At 40.9% G+C, this 23,065-nt stretch overlaps 2 non-coding genes across 2 annotated transcripts; both read left to right on the top strand.

The window, feature by feature from the left end:
- Positions 1–11,124: 11,124 nt before the first annotated feature.
- On the top strand, positions 11,125–11,232 carry LOC140621876 (U6 spliceosomal RNA). Its single transcript, XR_012021595.1, has one exon. It is a non-coding gene; the product is annotated as a U6 spliceosomal RNA (small nuclear RNA).
- Positions 11,233–14,410: 3,178 nt separating this feature from the next.
- On the top strand, positions 14,411–14,600 carry LOC140621849 (U2 spliceosomal RNA). The gene has a single exon (XR_012021575.1). It is a non-coding gene; the product is annotated as a U2 spliceosomal RNA (small nuclear RNA).
- The last annotated feature ends 8,465 nt before the right edge of the window (positions 14,601–23,065 follow it).

The following is a 23,065-nucleotide window of genomic DNA, read 5'->3' as shown; positions in this document are numbered from 1 at the left end:
AACTACTAAAAAAAGAAAGCACTTCAGACTAAAGAGAAAATGATACCAGATGGAAATTGGGATCTACGGAAAGGAATAAAAAGCCCCAGAAATGGTAAATATGTGAGTATGAATCAAATATTTTCCTCTACATTTAAATTTTCATTACAAGGTAACTGCCTAGAGCAGTGATTCCCAACTTTTGCATCACCACCCTCCTATGTTACCTTTTCAGGCATTTTGATCTGATCACCCCCATGACACTAATAATAACATGTTGTGGAGTTAACAATACGTGCAGGGGGCACATGAGTGGCTCAGGGGCTGAGCATCTGCCTTCGGCCCAGGTTGTGATCCCAGAGTCCTGGGATCGAGTTCTGCATTGGGCTCCCCACAGGGAGCCTGCTTCTCCCTCTGCCTGTGCCTCTGCTTCATTCTCTGTGTCTCTCATGAATAAATAAATAACATCTTTAAAAAAAAATGCATGCAGAAGTAAAATAAAGAACACTAAGAGCACCGGATGGGAAGAGGAAATGAAAGCTTATTTCTATAAGATTCTTACATTGTAGGTGAAGTGACATAGTATCAGTTGAAGATGGACTGTGACAAGTTCAAGATAAAAGTAGCAACCTTCGGGGGTGCCTGACTGGCTCAGTTGGTAGAGTGTGTGACTCTTGATTTTCGGATTGTTTGAGCCACACATTGGGTATAGGAATTACTTACAAATAAATAAATAAACTTAAAAAAAAAGAAAAGAAAAAAATGACCTTCAATAATCCACTAAAAAGAATGTATACAGGGCAGCCTGGGTGGCTCAGCGGTTTAGTGCCGCCCTCAGCCCAGGGCCTGATCCTAGAGACCTGGGATTGAGTCCCACGTCAGGCTCCCTGTATGGAGCCTGCTTCTCCCTCTGTCTGTGTCTGCCTCTCTCTCTCTCTCTCTCTCTGTGTCTGTCATGAATAAATAAATAAAATCTTAAAAAAATATATTGCTTAAAGAAAAAAGAATGTATACATTATCCAGAAATACATAGAAAGGATAATGATAATACATCATTGCTAGATTTTATCACACACAAATATTTTATCACAGTACATTCATGAGGCATAGAAGTAAAAATAGCCCTGAATTATATCTGGTGGTACTTTAAAATTTTTCATCTGCATGGACACACAATATAAGTCCACATGTGGGTGTTGTTTTTTGTGTGTGTGTTTTTTTATTCTTCATTGGAATTACATATAAGCAACAGATAAGAAATATCTTACACTATTATAAGGACTCCTCCTATATAATCATGAAATAATATTCTAATAGTATTTCCCAAACTGCTCTACTTTATTTTTTTTAATATTTTTTTCTTTATTTATTTATGATAGTCACACAGAGAAAGAGAGAGAGGCAGAGACACAGGCAGAGGGAGAAGCAGGCTCCATGCACCGGGAGCCCGACGTGGGATTCGATCCCGTGTCTCCAGGATCCCGCACTGGGCCAAAGGCAGGTGCCAAACCGCTGCGCCACCCAGGGATCCACTGCTCTACTTTATAGGCCAGTAAAATACACTGACCAAACATCGTATTGATTGGGATTTGGTTATTAATTTTTACCTTACCAGATATGATTTTTTTTTTTTAGTAGGCTCCACACCCAGCACAGAGCCCAGCATGAGGCCTGAACTCATAACCCTGACATCAAGACCTGAGCTGAGATCAGGAGTCAGATGCTTAACCAATTGAGTCACTCAGGCACCCTAGGTGTGACATTTTAAAAATAATAAGAATCACGAACTTCTCCAGAATCTCATTTTTAGAAAGTTATCTTTAAGATTTAAACCCAGGGATCCCTGGGTGGCTCAGCGGTTTAGTGCCTGCCTTGGCCCAGGGCACCATCCTGGAGTGCCAGGATCGAATCCCACATCAGGCTCCCTGCATGGAGCCTGCTTCTCCCTCTGCCTGTGTCTCTGGCTCTCTCTCTCTCCCTCTCTCTCTTTCTGTGTCTCTCACGAATAAATAAAATCTTTTTAAAAAATTAAAAATAAAATAAAATTTAAACCCAGTATAGTTAGCATACGGTGTTATATATTTTTTTCAGATGTACAATATAGTGATTCAACAATTCTATCCGTTAGTCATTGCTTATCACGACAAGTGCACTCCTTAATCCCTGTCACCTAGCTCATCCCTACTCCTACCCCTCTCCCACTCTGGTGACCATCAGTTTGTTCTCTATAATTGAGAGTCTGTTTCTTGGTTTCTCTCTCTCTCTCTCTCTGTTTTTTTCCTTTGCTCATATTTTTTTGTTGTTGGTGTTCTTAAATTCCACTTATTAGTGAAATCATATGGTATTTGTTTATCTCTGTTTAGTGTTGTACTCACTAGCTACATCTATGTCATTGCAAATGGCAAGATTTCATACTTTTTTTTATAGCTGAATAAAATTCCATTTTAGGGCAGTCCGGGTAGCTCAGCAGTTGAGCCCCGCCTTCAGCCCAAGGCGTTGATACTGGGGTCCCAGGATCAAGTCCCACATCGGGCTCCCTGCATGGAGCCTGCTTCTCCCTCTGCCTGTGTCTCTGCCTCTCTCTCTCTCTCTGTCTCTGTCTTTGTCTCTCATGAATAAATAAATAAAATCTTTAAAAAAATTCTATTTTATATCTATATGCCAGATTTTCCCTCTCCATTCATCTATTGATGGACATTCGAGCTCTTCCATAATTTGGCCGTTGTAAATGATACTGCACTAAACATAGCGGTACATGAATCCCTTTGAATTAGTATTTTTGTCTTTTTTGGGGTAAATACCCAATAGTGCAATTGCTGGATTGTAGGGTAGTTCTATTTTCAATTTTTTTGAGGAAACTCCATACTGTTTTCCATAATAGCTGCAGCAGTTTGCATTTTTCCCAAAACTGTACGACGGCTCCTTTTTCTCCACATCCTCACCAGCCCTTGTTGTTTCTTGTGTTTTTGATTTTAGTGATTCTAAAGGTATGAGGTGGTATCTCATGGTAGTTTTGATTTGCCTTTCCCCGATGTTGAGTGTCTTTTCATTTGTTTGTTGTCCATCTGGATGTCTTCTTTTTTTTTTTTTTTTAATTTAAAAAAAAATTTTTTTTTTTAATTTATTTATGATAGTCACAGAGAGAGAGAGAGGCAGAGACATAGGCAGAGGGAGAAGCAGGCTCCATGCACCGGGAGCCCGACGTGGGATTCGATCCCGGGTCTCCAGGATCGCGCCCTGGGCCAACGGCAGGCGCCAAACCGCTGCGCCACCCAGGGATCCCCATCTGGATGTCTTCTTTGGAGAAATGTCTCTTCATGTCTTCTGCCCACTTTTAAACTGGATTCTTTGGGGGGGTTTTTGGTGTTGAGTTGTGTAAGTTCTTTGTATATTTTGGCTACTAACCCTTTACCAGTCATGCCATTTGCAAATATGTTCTCCCATTCAGCAGGTTGTCTTTTAGTTTTGTTGATTGTTTCCTTCTCTGTGCAGAAGCTCTTTATTTTGATGAAATCTCAATAGTTTAGTTTTGCTTTTATTTCCCTAGTCTCACGAGACACATTTAGAAAAATGTTGCTATGGACAAAGACAGAGACATAACTGCCTGTGTTCTCCTCTAGGATTTGTATGGTTTCAGGTCTTACCTCTAGGCCTTTTTTTTTTTTTTTTTAAACCTTTAGGTCTTTAACCCATTTTGAGTTTATTTTTGTGTGTGGTGAAAAAAGGCATTTTTAACTTTAAAAAAATGTGTGTACAATAAAAGGGTATCCTTTTAATTGTCCTTTATGACAATTTCACTTCGGTGCACTGATTTTTCTCATTTTTTTGCTAATGGAGGAAAACTTTGGCAGAGACTAATAGTGGTTCACACCACTGTATTTGTTTCCTCTGCTTTTGACACTTCTCTTCCTACCAATAAGCTGGTTTATTAGCCAGAGGTGGCGCAAGTGCCCATTGAAATAGTCTGCTCCCTCCCCACCAAACACCCACCGTCTTTGTAGATTGTCCGCTTGGTCTCCTCCTGCCTCTGACCTTCACCTTTTCCTAGAGACCCACCTCACATTTGTTTTTCTATCTTTCACAATCTTTTCAAAAAGAGATGCATTTCAGAGAGTCTCTGCCCTAGTAAGCTATGATACTGTGTGTTCACCTGTCTGTCTCTCCAATCTTACAGCAGCAGTTTGGCCTGTTATCCTCATTTCTTACGGATCCAAGAAGAGCTGTTGATTTTTTTTTTAGTCTGTTCAGCTTTTTTACTTATTAAGATGGAGTGGTGACTTCCAAACTTCTTACAAGTGGAACTGGACACTGTTAGGTCCCATTCTTACATTTCTAATATTGGTAATGTGTATCTTTTCTCTTTTTTTCTTGGTTGGCTTGGCAAGAGGTTGATCAATTTTATTAATCTTTTCAAAGAATCAGCTTTTGGTACTGTTGATTCTATTGTTTACTTTTTTCAATTATATTGTATTCCGGTCTATTTTTAATGTTTCTCTTCTGCTTCCTTTAAGGTGGAAGCTTAGATTATTGATTTTAGATTTTTCTCTTTTTTAAAAAAGATTTTATTATTGATTCGAGAGAGAGAGAGTGTATGTGAGTGGGGGGTGGGAGAGGACAGAGGGAGAAGGAGAAACAGACAGACTCCCCACTGAGCAGGGAGACTGATTTAGAGCTTGATCCCAGGACCCCATGATCATGACCTGAGCCAAAGGCAGATGCTTAACTGACTGAGCCACCCAGGTGCACATAGATTTTTCTTTATTTCTAGTATATATAATCCATACTATAAATTTCCTTGCAGTCCTCAAATTTTGGTAAGTTGCATTTTTATTTTTATTTAGTTTAAAATAGCTTAAATTTTCTCTTGGGACTTCCTCTTTAACTAATGTGTTATTTAGAAATGTGTTGTTTAATGCCCAAATATTTAAGTTACCTTTCTTTCTTTTTTTTTTTTTTTAAAGATTTTATTTATTTATTCATGAGAGACACAGACTGAGAGAGAGAGGCAGAGACACAGGCAGAGGGAGAAGCAGGCTCCATGCAGGGAGCCTGATGTGGGGCTCGATCCTGGGACCCCAGGATCACGTCCTGGGTCAAAGGCAGGCACTAAACCGCTGAGCCACCCAGGGATCCCAAGTTACCTTTCTTTTATTGATTTCTGCTTTAACTTCATTGTGGCCTAAGAGAACGCTTTGTATGATTGCTATTCTTTTAAATGGGCTGAGATCTGTTTTATGGCCCAGAACATAGTCTGTCTTAGTGAAAGTTCCATGTGAGCTTGAGAAGAATGTGTATTCTGCTATTGTTAGACGGAGCAGTTTATAGTGGGCTTAAAAATAAACCCAAACACGTATGGTCAGTTGTAATAAGAGTGCAAAGATAATTTAATGAGGAAAGAATAGTGTTTTGAACAAATGGTGCAGGGACTCTAGACAGCTACATATAAAAAATGACTTTAGAGCCCTGACTTGAACCATACATAAAAATTAACCCAAAATGGATCAAAGACCTGAATGCACAAGCTAAATTATAAAACATCTAGAAGAAAACTTAGGAGTAACTATTCAAGATCTTGGGTTTGGTAATGAATTATTAGATATGATACCAAAAGCACAAGCAACAAAAGAAAAAACAGAGAAATTGGACTTCATCAAAATAAAAAGCTTTGGTGCTTCTAAGAACATCATTAAGAAATTCAAAAGACAATCCAGAATGGGAAACATCCTTGCAAATCATACATCCAAAAGGGACATATACATAGAATATGTGAAGAACTCTTACAACTTAATAATAAGATAAATAATCCAATTTTTAGAATGGGAAAAGGACAGGGATCCCTGGGTGGCTCAGCGGTTTAGCACCTGCCTTCGGCCTAGGGCTTGATCTCGGAGTCCCCGGATCGAGTCCCACATCGGGCTCCCTGCATGGAGCCTGCTTCTCCCTCTGCCTTTATCTCTGCCTCTCTCTCTTTGTGTCTTTCATGAATAAATAAATAAAATCTTTTTAAAAAATGGGGAAAGGACTTAAATAGACATTTCTCTAAAGAAGATGTACAAATGACCAGTAAGCACACAAAAAGAGGCATGACATCACTAGTCATTAGGGAAATGCATTTCAAAACCACAATGAGATACCACTACACATCATTAAGATGGTTATAATAAAAAAGGCAGGTAATAACAAGTGTTAGCAAGGATGTGAAGAAACTGGAACCCTCATAATTTACTCACAGGGAATGTAAAATGCTGCGGTTGGTTTGGAAAACAGTCTGGTAATTCTTCAAAAAGTTCAACATAGAATTACCATATGACCTAGTAATTTCCTTCCTAGGTTTACACCCACCAGAAATGAAAACAATATGTCCACACAGAAATTTGTACACGAATGTTCACAAAAGCATTATTCATAATAGCTGAAAGGTGAAAACAATCTAAATGTCCATCAATTGTTGGGTGAAAATAGAAAAGTGGTATATCCATACAGTGGAATTATTACTCAGCTATAAAAAGGAATAAAGTACTGATACAAGCTACAGCATGGATGAATCTTGAAAACATGATAAGTAAAAAAGAGAAAAATATCGTATGATTCCATTTATATGAAATGGTCAGAATAGGCAAACACATAGAGACAGAAAACAGATTTGTGGTTGCCAGGAGCTGGAAGGAGAAGAGATTGGGGACTGACTGCTAATGGGTACAGAGTTTCTCTTTGGGGATGATGAAAATGTTCTGGAATTAGATCATTGCAATGGTTGCACAACTTTGTGGACATACACTGAACTTTATTTTATTTTGTTCTGTGTTTTTACTTTAAAAGGATGAATTTTATGGTATGTGTTAAAAATAAAATTTTTAGCTAGAAAATATACTGCTGGTAATTCTGTGTGCCTTATGGTGATCCTCACATGTATGGGACAGGAGTATGGAAAAGCAGGTGGTTTCTCTGAACTGTTTCTATGAGTCAGATTGTGCTTCAACAATCACATTCTGACAAGTGTCTCTTAAAATGTTTTAGGAAGTTGGGAGGAAGGGATGAAAAAGAGCACAAGGAGGGACACCTAATTGGCTTAGTGGTTGAGTGTCTGCCTTTGGCTCAGGTTGTGATCCTGGGGTCCTGGGATCGAGTCCTGCATCGGGCTCCTTGTGAGGAGCCTGCTTCTCTCTCTGCCTATGTCTCTGCCTCTCTGTGTGTGTCTCTCGTGAATGAATAAATAAAATCTTAAAAAAAAAAAAAGAGCACAAGGACATTTTTGGGAGTGTTGCATATGTTCATTATATTGATCATGTAATGGTTTCAATAGATATGTTCTCATACTAAAACAAATGCAATTTTATACTTTAAATATTTACAGTTTCATGTCTACCATTATATTTTTAATGTTGTGAGGGGGAAAAATAATGCAGTGAGGGAAAAGAAAGTTTAGAGGAGACCCTAAACAACCAAGTTCAACAAAATTACTCAGCTCGTTGATCTTACAGTCTTTGAAACTGGTCACTCCAACTGGTATGATGATGTCTTAGTTCCAGCTGCTGTAACAAATTACCATCGGCTGAGTGCTTAAACAACAAAAAATTTACTTCTCTCTGTTCTGGAAGCCAAAAGTACAAGATCAAGGCACTGGCATATCCAGTGTCTGGTGTGGACCATCTTCTTGCCAGGCCCTCACAATGTAGAGAGGGAAAGCCCTCATATGTCTTTTCTTTTGAGGGCACTAATCCCATTCATAAGGCCTTCACCCTTATTACCTAATTACCTGTCAAAGGCTCCAAATACCATTACATAGGGGACTAGGCTTCAACATATGAATTCTGAGGATATATTCAGTCCACAGCAATGGACACGGAGTAAGAGTGCTGCTTGCACATATGGAGGCTACATGAGGGTTTGAAAGCATATAATGCCACTTCTGAGGCCAGTCTGGCTATTGCCACCTCTAAATGTCCAACTGCCAGCAATAGAGGCCAATTCTTTCTTGAGAGCAGCCAATCTTTTAGGGCAAGCTGTCTACCTGGGCCCTGTCCACCTGAATGACTCATCCTTACAGCACAGGTTTTATCCTGGACATGATAGGTTCACATTTTCTGCTGACAGGCCCCAGCCTGCACCACTATCTGGGGATACAGTGGCTCCAACCAGGAACCCACTTACAGCAAAGGAGGTAGGTACAGTGTGGATTCATGAACATGGAGTCCAATGACATAATCATGAACCACACCATCCACAAGCAGTGGTCTGATAGAAATTGCGATGGTTTGTTGAAGGCACGACTGATGACCAGCTCAGAGGCAACCTCCTGTGAGACTGTTGAAAATGTAGCAACTCTCCTACACGGTATCTAGAAGGAGTGTCAGTCACTTTACAGAGCAACTTGTAGGAAGAAATAGTAAAGCATACAATCCAGTCATTCTGCTGATTTGTGTACATCCCAGGAAGATTTTAGATTAGGTACAGAATGAGACATGTACAAAAATATTTTTGCAACATTATTTTTAATAATAATATATCGTAAACAACTTAAAAGACCTATTACAGGAGAATGGATAATAAAGCAGGGAATATACAGACAGTGGATATACCATATACCATAGCAGTTAAGTTGAATGAACCAGAGCATTATACCAGTACAAATAAATCTTAAAAACATAGTATTAGAGAAGAAGATAAGTTGTAGGATATGATAATAACATTTGCTTTAAACTTATGAACAAAAAAAAAAAATAAACTTATGAACATGAAAAACTTAATGTTATATATCGTAATATATTTTTATATGCAGTATTGTTGTATATGGTTCCATACACTCATGGTAACTATATAAAAACATGTATGGGGACGATAATCACCAAATCCAGAATAGTCCTTGTCTCTGGGGTGGAGGCAGATAGATTAAACCAGGGAGGGGTACGTAGGAGCCTTAAATTCTAGCTACAATATTTTAATTTAAAAAATAATCTAGGGATGCCTGGGTGGCTGAGTGGTTGGCTCAGGGCATGATCCCGGGGTCCTGGGATGGAGTCCCACATCATGCTCCCTGTGGGGAGCCTGCTTCTCCCTCTGTCTATGTCTCTGCTTCTCTCTGTGTCTCTCAGGAAGAAATAAAGAAAATTTAAAAAAAAATAAAAGGATAATAATCTAAAGCAGATGTGGCCGAATGTTAGAATTTTTCAAAGCATGCAGTGACTACATGGGTGTTTGTTATCACTACAATTTCTATGTCATTATTTGTTAATAAAGCAATGTTTTCCAAACTGTACATCCCTTTGCATAAGTGGTTTGTGAAGTCAGCCGTGTGGCTTATAACAAAATCTTTAAAAAGAGAGAGAGAGTGAGTAATAGAAAAGTATCAGAATATTTAGGTAAAGAGTTAAATATTGTCTTGTATAATTTTCACTTCAGTGTTTACTGTATATTTATAAAATATATTTCCTTGTGAGAGTCCTAGACCAAAATATTCAAAAGCCACTTATTTAGTATCTGAAGTTATTGTCTAAACATACTAAATAGGTGACAAAATTTTTCTTATGTCTGACCTTAAGCAATTTTACTGTGTTAAACACGTAACTTATGTAGAACTTATTAAACTTTGTTTCAGGGATCCCTGGGTGGCGCAGCGGCTTGGCGCCTGCCTTTGGCCCAGGGCGCGATCCTGGAGACCCGGGATCGAATCCCACATCGGGCTCCCGGTGCATGGAGCCTGCTTCTCCCTCTGCCTATGTCTCTGCCTCTCTCTCTCTCTCTCTCACTGTGTGCTTATCATAAATAAATAAAAATTAAAAAAAAAAAGAATAAACTTTGTTTCATAGCCAGTCACATCTACAGATATACCACCCATTGAAGAAATTTGAGTTTGAAAAGCCTTCCTATTTTTCTTCAAAATATTTAAATTTATTTATTAAATATTAAGATAAAGTTTACATATTTAATATAGTCAAATATTTTACATATTTAAATTACTTTGAAACATTATTTTAAGATCTGAAATTTGCAATTTAACTAAGGTTTAGTTTGGGTTGGGGATGAGAAGTTAATGGGGGGACTGATCTAGGTTTTACTTCTTACTTATATTGCATTGTCTGTAAGAAAATATTGCTCCATGGAAAAATGATGCCAAAAATTGATTGGTTTATTGACTCAGCTATATTCTTTGCTTTATTTATTTTTTTTTGCGGTGTAAGTATTTCATTTAACAAAAAGATTTTTAAATCCCATCCTTGTAATTCTAAAGCTTTCATTTCGTTGAATTCATGAACACCTGAAGATGAAATGAAAGGGGTCATTAGGTTCTCGAATGGAGAAGTTGTTTTGTTTTTAATCTTGATGCATTCTGATGAAAAAGATGTCCTTGCAATGACCTCTTGTTTCCATGAGGTAGAGAGTGGGTCTTTAGCCTTTGGAACCAACGGAGCCACAATTTAGACAGGAGCGTGCATTGTTTTGAGCACACATGTGTTATAAGAGCAAAAGCCTACCATGAAAAGACCCATTGGGAGTGGAGTGTTTCAAAAGTCCAATCAAAGCAAGCACCACCCTTGATCTGAGAAGTTGTGCTGTGGATGGAAAAAAGAAAGCGGGGCTGATGGAGCAAAGGGACACCACCATCGATAAAGGAGGGAACACTCACATGCTGAAAGGGAAATTGGGGACTTCTGGTTTCAGACATGGGCCCCCAAATGTGTCCACAGCGTGAGAGCAACCATAAAATCAGGAGAGCAATGGGTCATGCAAGGAGCAGATGGTACCCTTGGGTCCTCTGCCAGAGAAAATACTTTGGCCTCCTTGAAAACAGGTTGGTTTGAGGGTGAAATGGACAACCATGCTTAAAAGGAAAACTAAATATTTCTCCTCACATCCACACCCCCCCAAAAGACACTCTTAACCGTAATGAATATATAAAGAATCATCAGCCGCTCTTGAATACTCAACAAGCAGCCTCCCTCTTCCTCCCTCCTACTCGCTCCTCTAAATAAGAAGGTATGCACAGATACAGTAGGCTTTTTGGAGACGTTGGAGAATTCTCAAGATGCTTTATTTTCTCACACACATGCTTTCAACCTATTTGGAAAATGTTCTACTTTGAGCAAAGTTTCATACTCTTAAATTCACCAAATAATTTTTAATAAAATAAAAACTACTAAGTATATTGTGCTCGCCTTGGCAGCACAGAGACTAAAATTGGAAAGCTACAGAGAAGATGAGCATGGCCTTGGTGCAAGGAAAACATGCAAAACTACTGAGTATATAGTTAAATGTGGTTGTTTAAACTTAAATCTATAGATCTTAGACTATTTTATTTTGGATGGCATCATCAGAGATGAGTCGAACACAAACTCCAAGATGCTGTTTTCATTCAAGGGAAGGGGGTCATACGCACCTGGCATGTCTTTATTCTCATACCAGCTACGTGCTGCCCGAGACCCACTCCTGCTATGGGTGACTGACTTTGGAGTCTTACTTTTAGATCGCTAATTTAAGAAGCTTCTTCTTACTTTTAAATGTTGATAGTTTCATGTTATTTCAGAGGTATTCCCCTGAAAAAAATTTCCATCCTTATTTTTAGAGTTTCTTATTATGGAAAAATTTAATTATATGCAAAAGTAGACAGACTCGTATGATGAACTCGAGTCATCCAGATTCAACAATTATCAGCTCAAGGTCAATCTTGTTTTATCTATGCCCTCACTTACTCCCTGCCCTCCCGTATTATTTAGAAGAAAGTCCTGACATCATATAATTTCAAGCATAAGTATTTCAATATGTAACTCTAAAAGACAAATATTCAGATTCTATTTTATGTAATTTTGTAATTTCTATACCGAATGTGAGGCTCTAACTCACAACCCCAAGATCAAGAGTTGCATGCTCTTCTGACTGAGCCAGCCAAGTGCCCTGACAAGGATTTTTTATTTTATTTTATTTTACTTTTTTAAGATTTTATTTTTAGGAGTGCCTGGGTGGCTTAGACAGTTAAGCGCCTGCCTTCAGCTCAGGTCATGATCCCAGGGTCCTGGGATCAAGCCCCATGTTGGGCTCCCTACTCAATGGGAAGCCTCCTTCTCCCTCTCCCTCTGCTCCTCCCCCTACTGTGCTCTCTCTCTTTTTCAAATAAATAAATAAATTCTTTTAAAAAAAAGATTTTATTTTAAAGTGATCTCTACACCTAGCATGGGGCTCAAGCCCACAATCCTGAGATTAAGAGTTGCATGCTCTGCTGACCAAGCCAGCCAGGCACCCCAAGGTTTGCTTGTTTTTTTTTTTAAATAAAACAAATCCTTAGTTCAATTTTGCACCTAAAAATGAATAATAATTTTATAATTTCAAATACAGTCAGCCGATTAGATTGCAGTCAGTGATTCAAACCAAATCAGTTTTTGAGGAAAGCTCTCATTTTGTACCATAAGGAAGACAATGTGGTCTGCCTTCCTGTCTACAGAAAGAAGGGATTCGAGTTGAAGCAGGGATGGAGATAGGAAAGGGAAATGTGATCGTACCTGCGTCACCTGGATTAGTGAGGGCTCTGACTTCAGGTAAGAACTGGAATTAACAACCACAAAAGGACGCTTTATTTCAATGATATTGGAGAATCTGATGGACCAAAGTGCAGAAAGTCAGCGGGAGCTCGGAAGGGATCTGAACTGGGGAATGGGATGGAGTCACCCCAGGGGGACCCTCTCTATCATACAGCTCTCCTCTCTCTCACCTATATTCATTCCCCATGTGTGGGAAAAAGCTATGCTAACGCCCCTGAATTTTCTTGACTTCTCTGTATAAGAAACCAGCCAACATGGGATGGGAGTATCTTAGAATTGCAAGTTGCCTGGAAAAGGGGCTCTGATTCAGCCAGTTGGGGTCAAGTGTCCTCTCTTGGTCCAATCAGCAGGGACTGAGGGGCTGGGTCACATGTCACAGACACAGCTGTCAAAAGTTTACCCACGTGGTCTGGTGGCCAGGTAAAATCTTCCAGAGAAAGCCAAGGGCCATTGCTCACGGACTGGGTTGTTGCCAAGGAAGGCTGAGAGCAGAAGCATTCCTGGAACTGAGGAATCAGGGGTGGATCACTGTGTGTAGGTCTCCCGGGCAGGACGGCGTTCCTCTCTCCCCAGGCCACAGTGGACAGGTGTCCTCACTAGGGAAGGGCTTCTCTTCTGGGCCGGGTTGTCAAGTTCAACCAACTCTGTGCTTCTCTCCCTGAGGGTTTTAGAACAGACTCCCCTGCAAGTTTTTCTCCTGTGATCCCAAAGTGAGGACCCCCCTACAGGCCAGTGAGCAAGCTAGGGTTAGTCGCTGCTTCTAGTTGGGTCTTGTCCCGTGGCAGGTAGGGGCTGGGAGGTTGCCAGAAAAAAACCCTTAAAACTAGGTCCCCCATGCACCACAGGACCTGAAAGCAAGACTAAAAGATGGGTAAAGACGAAGGCACAGTATGAGATGTGGACAGGAGACGAAGTTTGGAAAGAATCAAACACTAGCTTCAGCTGAAGCGTGTAAGGCAAGGCCCGACTAGGTGTGTTCATCTTCATCCTCTTCACTGGGCTCTCTTTATTCCTTGTTCTTTCTTTTGCTCTCTCCTTGCTTGCTTTCTTCCTCCCTCTCTCCTTTCATTCCTTTTTTTCCACTACTTTCTTGCTCGCTTTCCTTCCCTCTCTCTCCTTTATTCCATGTTCCTCCATTTGTGTTTTGAGGAGCATCAGCAGAAATCACCTTGGTGGCTCCGTAAAGATGCAGGCTCTGGGCCTTGTTCCCAGACGTTCAGTTTGGTAGCCCCGGGGCCTGGCCTGGGAATCAGCCTTTTTTTAACAAGTCAGGAGATTTTTATACACACCCAAGTTTGAGCACCACTTGCTGTGAATGGAAACATTAGTCAAGTTGACCCCAGAATGTTCCATTCATTCTTGTGCCTTTAAACAGGATGAGTTTTCCTAATATAATTTCCCTACATTTCTGTGGTGATGGAGATGTGTGTAGCCAGCATACCACAGTTGTTAGGGGAGGCATTTAAGTCTACACCCTAAATACCTCTCCTCCTGCTCCAGGAGCTGCCCTAACAGCTGCCTGGTTCAAGAAAAGCTCACGCAGCTCTCCTGGGCTCCCAGTCATAGGGAAGTGGTTTGTTAGCTTCCCTCGATATAATAACGTATTAACACTCTTGAACATGGCATTGGTACCGTGAGTTGGCTAACAAAATCATAATTATGTTTGTACTGCAATTGTAAATTCTAATTTTTGAAATGTCACCCAATCCTGGTTTGATATAACTGTATCTAGATTCATATGTCAAAGTGCCCTGACTGGGGAGAGAGTCTTCCCTGTAGAAAGCGTAGTAGCTACCATGAAATTACAGGTGAGGCCACCTGGTTGTATAAAGTCGTGTTGGGCTGGTCTTGAAAGAACCATTTCTTTTCATTTCTTCTTCTTTTTCTTTTTTAAGAAACAGCTTTATACTTGGCCTGTGGCTAAGATCAAGCGTAGTATCTGTTCTTATCAGTTTAATATCTGATATGCGCTCTATCCGATGACAATATATTAAATGGATTTTTGGAGCAGGGAGATGGAATAGGAGCTTTCTCTGTCCATCCTGTGCATTAAACTGATCTTACAGTTCCTCCAGTAACTGTGTGCCCCCTTAGGGGCTTCAAACTTGTGGTGGCTGGACCAGTCAGTAGGGCATGGGATTCTTTCTTTCGAGGTCATGAGTTCAAGCCCCATGTTGGGTATGGAGTCTTCTTAAAAAATAATAATAGGGTGGTTCAGTTGGTTAAGCATCTGACTCTTGGTTTTGGCTCAGATCATGATCTTGGAGTTGTGAGACTGAATTCCCCGTCGGGCTCCATGCACAGTGTGGAGTCTGCTTGAATTTCTCTCTCCCTCTCTCTCTGCCCCTCCTGCTCATGCTCTCTCTGTCTAAAATAAATAAATCTTTTAAAAGAATAATATAATAAATTTAAAAGATACATTAAAAACAGATTTACTGAGAAATAATTTACATACCTTAGGGGTGCCTGGCTGACTCAGTTGGTAGTGCGTGAGACTCTTGATCTCATGGTCGTTGTCATAAATTTGAGTCTCACATCGGGCATAGAGTTTACTTGAAAAAGCTTTACATACTATAAACTCCCATTGCAAGGACACAGTAGATGTGTTTTAGCAAATCTCTGTATTTACATATGCATTATGAATGAATCCAGTCTTTCAACACTTTCATCCATCCAAAAGGCTCCCCTTGCCTCTTGGCAGTCACTCCCTGTTCCCACCTGCAGCCCCAGGCAACTACTGATCTACTTTGTCTCCACAGTTTTGCTTTTTCTAGAAATTTTCTATAAATAGAATCGTAAACTATATATATATAGTCTTGTGTCTGACTACTCTCACAGAGCAAAATGCTTCTGAGGTTCATCCCAGGCTGTTGTGTAGGTCAGTAGTTCATTCATTTTCATTGCCAAGTAGTATTCCCTTGGGTAGATCATTTTAAGGGTTTAATTTAAAATGTTTTCATAGTGATATGATTGGAACTTCTGTATGACTGGAAACTACAAACCTAGACAATTTTTTGCTGTCTCTGTGCTGTCAGGGGAGAGGAAACCTCCAGGTCATTTCAACCGTGTCAGCTGGCAGAGAACATGAGAGGATAGTTTTGGAAAGTTGCTTCAACACTCAACTTGTGTTCTCAGATTTCAACTGGTGACACCTAGTTTTCAGTGAAAAAGCACTGCATGTCTTTTACAGGACATAATTGTTGAATACAGGTTTTTTTTCTGAAACTTGCTAATATTGATCAGGTAAGATTTATAATATGCCTGTGAGCTTAATTACAATTTTATGTGTATTTTACTATATAGGAAGATCCATGTATAACTACATGATCTACTGCAAGCATACCAGTCTGGGGCACACTTGTTTTCTAATCACCTTAATTCTTGGGTTCACAGGGATGGGCTGCAGCTCCTAAATGAGATAAAAATGTGATATTCTGTGAATGTGCTCCATGCATCTATTTTGGAGTGCATAGCCTCTGGTTCAAATATCTTTGTGTGTATATTGTTTTGGAAATACTTTCTCAGCTTTGGAGGCATTCTCCAAACACTTTCTGACATAGCCTACATTCCGGGGTATTTGCTCTCCCCCCACGATCCATTTCCGGCTGCACAGCTGAGTGGCCCAAAGAGGAAAGAGTATGTAGTGGTTTGGAGAATTTAGTACAGTGGGTCCTGGAGGTCTTTATTTTTAACAGTATGATTAAACAATATTTCTGACAGCACAGGAAATTAGACACATGTTTATGAAGTGCTTCTTTTGAAAAAGGCACAGTGCCAGGGTATAAAGTAATGATGTACATACTTCATTCATTAAAAAGAAATATTAGCACAACTATGGGCTGGGTGCAGTGGGAGATATGAAGTTTAGTAATTCTCATCTTGAAGCAATGTGCCTCATCACAGGAGGAAATACGACTTTGGTGTTACTCTTCAGGTGATCTGTGTTTGCTGATGGGCTTTGGAAATCTATGTTCTTTCTCTGGTTTGTTTTGGCAGAAAAATGGTTTCTGAATTATTCTGGAGATAATCAGAATAATTGGGCATCACCCAAAGACAAGTTTCTTTCCTACTAGAAGAGCATACATTAAGTGGATCCAATGGTTTTGTGAAGGTGCATCTAAACATGTCTGCAGCTTATGAGATCTTTCATCTTAACCTTGATGATAGGAAACTTCTGTACCCATCATCGAGGGGACACGGTAGGTTCCGAAGGAGCCCTGACCCAGGAGCCAGAACACCCCGGGGACTCCTTTGGCTTTGATACTAATTAACAGGGTGATCTTTGGCATCAATGTTGATTTCTCCAGGGTCTCAGTTGTTTCATCTAGAAAATGAGGACACTCATCACGGTAAGTTTTTAGGTTCCTTTCAGCAAGAAAATTCCATGAGGCCTTTTTCACTGAGGAAAACAAATCCCTGGCAAGCCCTTGTCTAATAATTACTGTTAGGTAACCCTCCTAAGGCTTTGTGACTTTCCCATCTTCAGGTGGCACACATTTTTTCTTTCCTTGAGTTTATAATGGAGCAAAGTTAAGAAACATGGCATTGATACATACTGAGGTTTGAAACCTTGATTTTTGCCTGAATAGTAATGAGAAAATTAACTTTATGTTTCTTCTTCTTCTTCTTCTTCTTCTTCTTCTTCTTCTTCTTCTTCTTCTTCTTCTTTTCTTTTCTTTTCTCTTCTTCTCCTTCTCCTTCTCCTTCTCCTTCTCCTCCTTCTCCTTCTCCTTCTCCTTCTCCTTCTCCTTCTCCTTCTCCTTCTCCTTCTTCTTCTTCTTCTTCTTCTTCTTCTTCTTCTTCTTCTTCTTCTTTGGTTTAGGTTTATTGACCCAACCCCTTTTAAAGATTGATTGATTGATTGATTTGAGGGAGGGGTGGGGTGGAGCAGAGGGAGAGTCTTAAGCATAGTCTGCACTGAGCGTGGAACCCTACAAGGGGCTCAATCTCACAACCCTGAGATCGCGACCTGAGCTGAAACTAAGTCGGATGCTTAATTGTCGGTGCCACCCAGACACCTCTAACTTTGGTGTTTCTGTATATATACACACACGTACCCTTTCAACCATGAAGATGAGACAATCAAGTCATTAACATAGGCAAATTAAAAGTGAGACTTTGGAGTTTTAGTCTTATTTCTCTCATCCTCCACCAACCTCTAATTCCAAGACTGATAAACCATGAAAATGGTGACAAAAGTTGTATGACATCCATGTCCCAGTGTCCTGCTGTTCTTAAAGAAAGGATAAAATCCCTGTCTTTGTAATGTAAAAAGTAGCAATTGTTCATCTCTTAAGTTTTAATGATTATTTCTCAGCTATCTACAAAAGCTGTGATAAAGTCTTTATGAAGAACAAAGGATGTCAGAATACCAAAAACATAAAAATCAACATTTTACTGTTTATCTCCCTTCTGTATACATGATGCGAAGCAACTGGGCATAGGCAACCCTGGTACATTCTGATAAAATTCAGATGTCAGGTCTCAGAAAGCTCTGTAAGTCTTCATTCTTAAGAAACAAATAATCTGTTCTTCAATTTTAAAAAGGTATATCAAGAAAATCGACCTCGAAGTGTAGATACAAAGTTTAGGGTTTAAGTCAAACCTCCAATTCGTTAGTCATGAAAAGCGTGATGATCATATAATCAGAAAACGCTTTCTTCCTGTCCTTAGCTGAAAATGGGAAATAAAGTGCCTGCCTGTGATACAGGCTTGGGACGAGAGGCCAGCGTGGCAGGGAGGCAGGAGCCAGCACAGACACAGGGAGGCAACGCCAGGAAAGATCTGATAGCACGTGGGTGGGTTAGATTAAAGATGAATCTAGTAACCAGGGGGCATAGAGGTTACCAAAGCTAGATGTAAGCAATATAAAAGTAAGTTTTTTTTTAAAAAAGTAAGTTTTCAAGCAAATGCTGAAATTAGGTCCTGCAGTAAATGACAGAAAACCCAAAGTAACAGTGGCATGAACACGATTGAGATGTTTCTCTACACAGCTGTGTGAGGGTGCCCCAAACAACAGGAGCCCAGGTTCCTTCTACCTGGTTGCTCACATCCTCAACATGAAGCTTCTCCTCATGGCCCAAGACAGCTCTTCAGGCCCCCTCTAGCAGCAGAATGAAAGAAGGGGGAGGAGAACAAGCTCCCGTTTTTGTTTTTGTTTTTGTTTTTTGGTTTTTTAAAAAATTTTATTTATTTATTTATTATTCATGAGAGACACACACACAGAGAGAGAGAGAGAGAGAGAGAGAGAGAGAGGCAGAGACACAGGCAGAGGGAGAAGCAGGCTCCATGCAAGGAGCCTGATGCAGAACTTGATCCTGGGACTTCAGGATCACGCCCCAAGCCAATGGCAGGCGCTAAACCACTGAGCCACCCAGGGATCCCCCAAGCTCTTGTTTTTAAGGATACTTCCCCAAAATGGCAAATACCAACTCCACTTACATCCCATTGCCTAGAATTTAGTCATATGGTCCCAACTAGGTGCATGGGAGGTTGGGATTCTGGCAGAGATTGAGTTTCTTGATTCTGAGTACTTTGTGCTCAATTAAAAATTGGGGTTCTATTGTTGCAGAAGAGTGCACTGTGTAGTACAGACTTTAACCTTGCCCAGAGAGCAGTCTGGCCCTTGCCTTCTGCTTCCGATTGGTTGTCAAGCTCTACTGGAGTGTGTAGATTGGGGCCTGCCATGTCAGAAAGTCCATGTGATTGAAGGTTATTTTGAATGGGGTCTTTGGGTCACAAAGTATTACTTCAGCTCCAAGAGGGGCTTGGAACTGAGATCAGATATATGGGAAACCAGTAGGACTGCATGATGGATCCCCAACAAAACTCCAGTCTCAGGGTTTGGATGGGCTTTCCCAGTTGGCAGTACTCCATGTGTGTTGTCACTCAATGATGCCAAGAGAGTACGCTGCCCATGACTCCACAGGGAGAGGACAATGGAAACTCCATTTTGGGTACTTTCCTGGACTCTGACCCCTGTACTTCTTCCCCTGGCTGATTTTAATCTGTATCCTTTTGTTCTAATTCACTGTAACTATGGGTTGGGCTCAACAGCTTCTAGTAAGTTCTGTGAGACTCTCTGGTGAACTAACTGTTGAAACTGAGGATGGTTTTGGGAATCCCACAAACTTGTAATGGGTTTCAGAAGTGGGAGTGGTTTTATGTGGACTATGCTCACTCTACCTTCAGAGCATCCCAACAATTCCCTGGCAATGGCATAATAGAACCAAAGGGCAGGGCTGCTTCTGGCTGGAGGCTCTCCACGCTTCAGGCCTTACCTGTCTGGCCTGAACATGAAGGTACTAATATATGAATAAACTTATAACTCAGTAAGGACATCCCAGCACATTGCAATGAAAGATACCTGTTTTAGAAGAAGGGGAGAATGTTGGAAGAGAAAAGCAAGCCACCACAGAATCAAACTTGCCCCTTCGGCCACCCAAATATCTACACACCTGTCTTCCCACAAGGGGTACAGATTTATATCCTTTTCAAGAGCAACAACATCAGAGTTCCATTCAGGCACATCCTTCAGCTCAAAAGCCTATGTTTTGGACAGTGTCCAGAGCTCTTCATCAGGGCAGAGGGGGCTTCGTATGGCCTGGAAACCCATGAGCCTGAGGCAAAGTTCTGCTTCAAAATGAGTAATATATAATGGCACAGTAGGAAAAGTAGTTATAGAAAAACTCCCATTTGGAAAGAGGAGTCATGGAGAACACTTAGCAGTCCTTGATCACAGCAGTGATCAACTCCTATGGGAACGGAAACAGTGAGGACACCCTCCTCTGGCAAGAGGGTAAATTATTTGGTCAACCCTTCTGAATACCGTTGGCTCTAGAACAACACTTCTCACCCAGTATCTTCCTGGCCCTGCCCTGTGGGAGGACTTCCTTGTCCCTCATATTGGAAAGCCCCATAGGAAGTGAGCATTAGAGGGTATTTGCTGCCTGGGAGCTGAGCAGATAGGGGATCCTAGGCGTTGCTTTAGGGATTGCTCAGGCACCAGCAATGTTGGGCTAGTTTGCAGTTTCTTTTCTTTTCTTTTAAGATTTTATTTATTCATGAGAAACACAGAGATAGAGGCAGAGACACAGTCAGAGGGAGAAACAGGCTCCCTGCAGGGAGCCTGATGTAAGACTCAATCCCAGGACCCCAGGATCACACCCTGAGCGAAAGGCAGGTGCTCAACCACTGGGCCACCCAGGTGCCCCTAGTTTGCAGTTTCTTTATCATATGATTAATACCCTCATCGACCTCGAGGATTTCTGAGATGCTTGTTTCTGGTCTGTTCCACCTCAGGATTGCCAGATTTAGCAAATTCTAAGAGAATGCAGGATTCCCAGTTAGGCCTGAATTTCAGACAAAGAGTGAACGATACTTTGGAAGTTAAATATTTGAGACACACCTTTACCCTAAAAAATTATTTGCTGTGCTCTCCTATCCCCTTCTCTTCAATCTAATGACCGCTGCCTTCAGACCACAAGAAATGGTGCACTTGGTGAGGAAGATAACACCCATACACTGCTGTTTGCCTCTGGACTGGCTCTTACCATCTGGCAGAAAAACTGAGATAGGAAGCTCTTTGCGAAACCATCAGGCCTCAGTAAAACTGCCTACCCAGTTGGGGTGTAGGAGCTTGGGTTTTTTTTAATTCAGCAAGACTCCAAATTATCAGTTTTTGAGTCAAATTACATTGTAGACTCCAGACAGAGAGGGCTTCTTTAGCAGAACAAATTTTTCATTCCGTTTCCAGGCTACCTGGCTTTTCCTGAGTTCACCTCTCTTTTGGACTTTTCAGGAAGGGCCAGGAAGCAGCTGAATGTGCCCTAGATTCTGAAATTTTCCAATCCTTTTTTATTTCCTAATGCTCTACCTTGGTCAGTGCGCAGTATGCCTTCTAAGGCAGCAATGGGAACATGCCACCAGATGTCTCATGGCCACATACTAAAGCTCATCATTTTTCTTTTTTTAGAAAAAGATTTTATTTATTTATTCATGAGAGAGGCAAAGACCTAGGCAAAAGGAGAAACAGGGTCCCTGTGGGAAGCCTGATGCAGGATTAGATCCCAGGACCCTGGGATCATGAACTGAGCCAAAGGCAGATGCTCAACCACTGAGCCACCCAGGCACCCCTCATCATTTTTCCTACCTGCCTACTGAGTCCTTGTCATTCAACTGCTTGATCAGTGCACCTTCCTAGCTTCTATTAGGATTGGAGTCAGCTGCGGGTGTCAAAAGTCACAAAATTCTAGTCACTGGAGTAGGTATATTAGTTTCCTATTGTTACTGTAACAAATTGCCACAAATTTAGTGGCTTAAAACAATGCACATTTCTTCTCTTAAAATTTTAGAGGCCCGACATGGGAAATGAAACTTCTGGAACCGAAGTCAAGGACCTGTAAAGCTGGTTGCTTCTGAAGCCTCCAGGGGAGACTCATTTTCCTTGCCTTTTCCAGTGCCTCAAAGCCACTCACGTTCCTTGGTTTATTATGTCCCTTCCTTCCATTTTCCAAATGGAATTCACCAACGGTGAATCCCTCCCACCTTTGCTGCTAATATTTCCTTCTGTCTCTGCCATTCCTACCTCCCTCTTACAAGCACCCCTTTGTTGACATGGGGTCCGCCCAGATAATCTCCTCTCTCACTCAACTCGTCTACAAAGTCCCCTTTGTCAAGTAACATATTCACAGTTTCCAGGCATTAGGACATGAACATCCTTTTCTCGGGGGGAGTAGGGAAGGAGTATTATTCGGTTTACTACGACAAGGAAGAAGTTTATTTTTCTCTTAAATGAATGGAGGAAATCAGGACCAGTACGGGGAAGGTGATGATCATAAGGAGCTTAGGCTCCTTCTATTTTGTCCTGCCTCCTTCCTCAGCAAGCAGCCTCTATCTCATGGTCCAAGAGGACTCCTTAAACTGTAGCCAGCGCACCCATATTCAATCAGCAGGACAAGGAAGGGGAAAAAGAAGGACTTGCACCCTCTTTTCAAAGATACTTTCTGATAATTACACTCTCAAGAACATCCCTTTGGCCGGGGCTTGGTCATAGGGCCACAGCCAGTGATAAGCGTGACTGAGAATAATGTAGACATTATTCTGGATAGACACACACCCAGTTAAAAAAACAAAACAAAACAAAACAAAACTGGGGCTTCAGGGCACCTGGGTGGCTCAGTCGGTTAAGTATCTGACTCTTGGTTTCAGCTCAGGTCATGACCTCAGGGTTGTGAGATCGAGCCCTGCATGGGGCTCCACACTCAGCGGGGAGTCTGCTTGACTCTCTCTTCCTCTCCCTTTGCCCCTCCTCCCACTTGCTCTCTATCTCTCTAAAATAAATAAATAAAATATTTTTTAAAATTGGGTTTTCTACTGCTACAAGAGAAGAGGATGGTATCTTTTAGGGGACATCTAATAGTCCCTTTAGTCTTCTTTCTAAGATTATATGTATAAAATGTACATATAGTCTTAGACAACAGACAATGAATAATGAATTTGGTGGACAATGAAATTCACAGGAAAGTGTGCTAAATTCCAGAAGGTAGATAGTTTTT

Source organism: Canis lupus, chromosome 30, assembly GCF_048164855.1.
Source record: "Canis lupus baileyi chromosome 30, mCanLup2.hap1, whole genome shotgun sequence".
NCBI lineage: Eukaryota > Metazoa > Chordata > Mammalia > Carnivora > Canidae > Canis > Canis lupus.
This window is presented reverse-complemented; position numbering and strand designations above follow the sequence as displayed.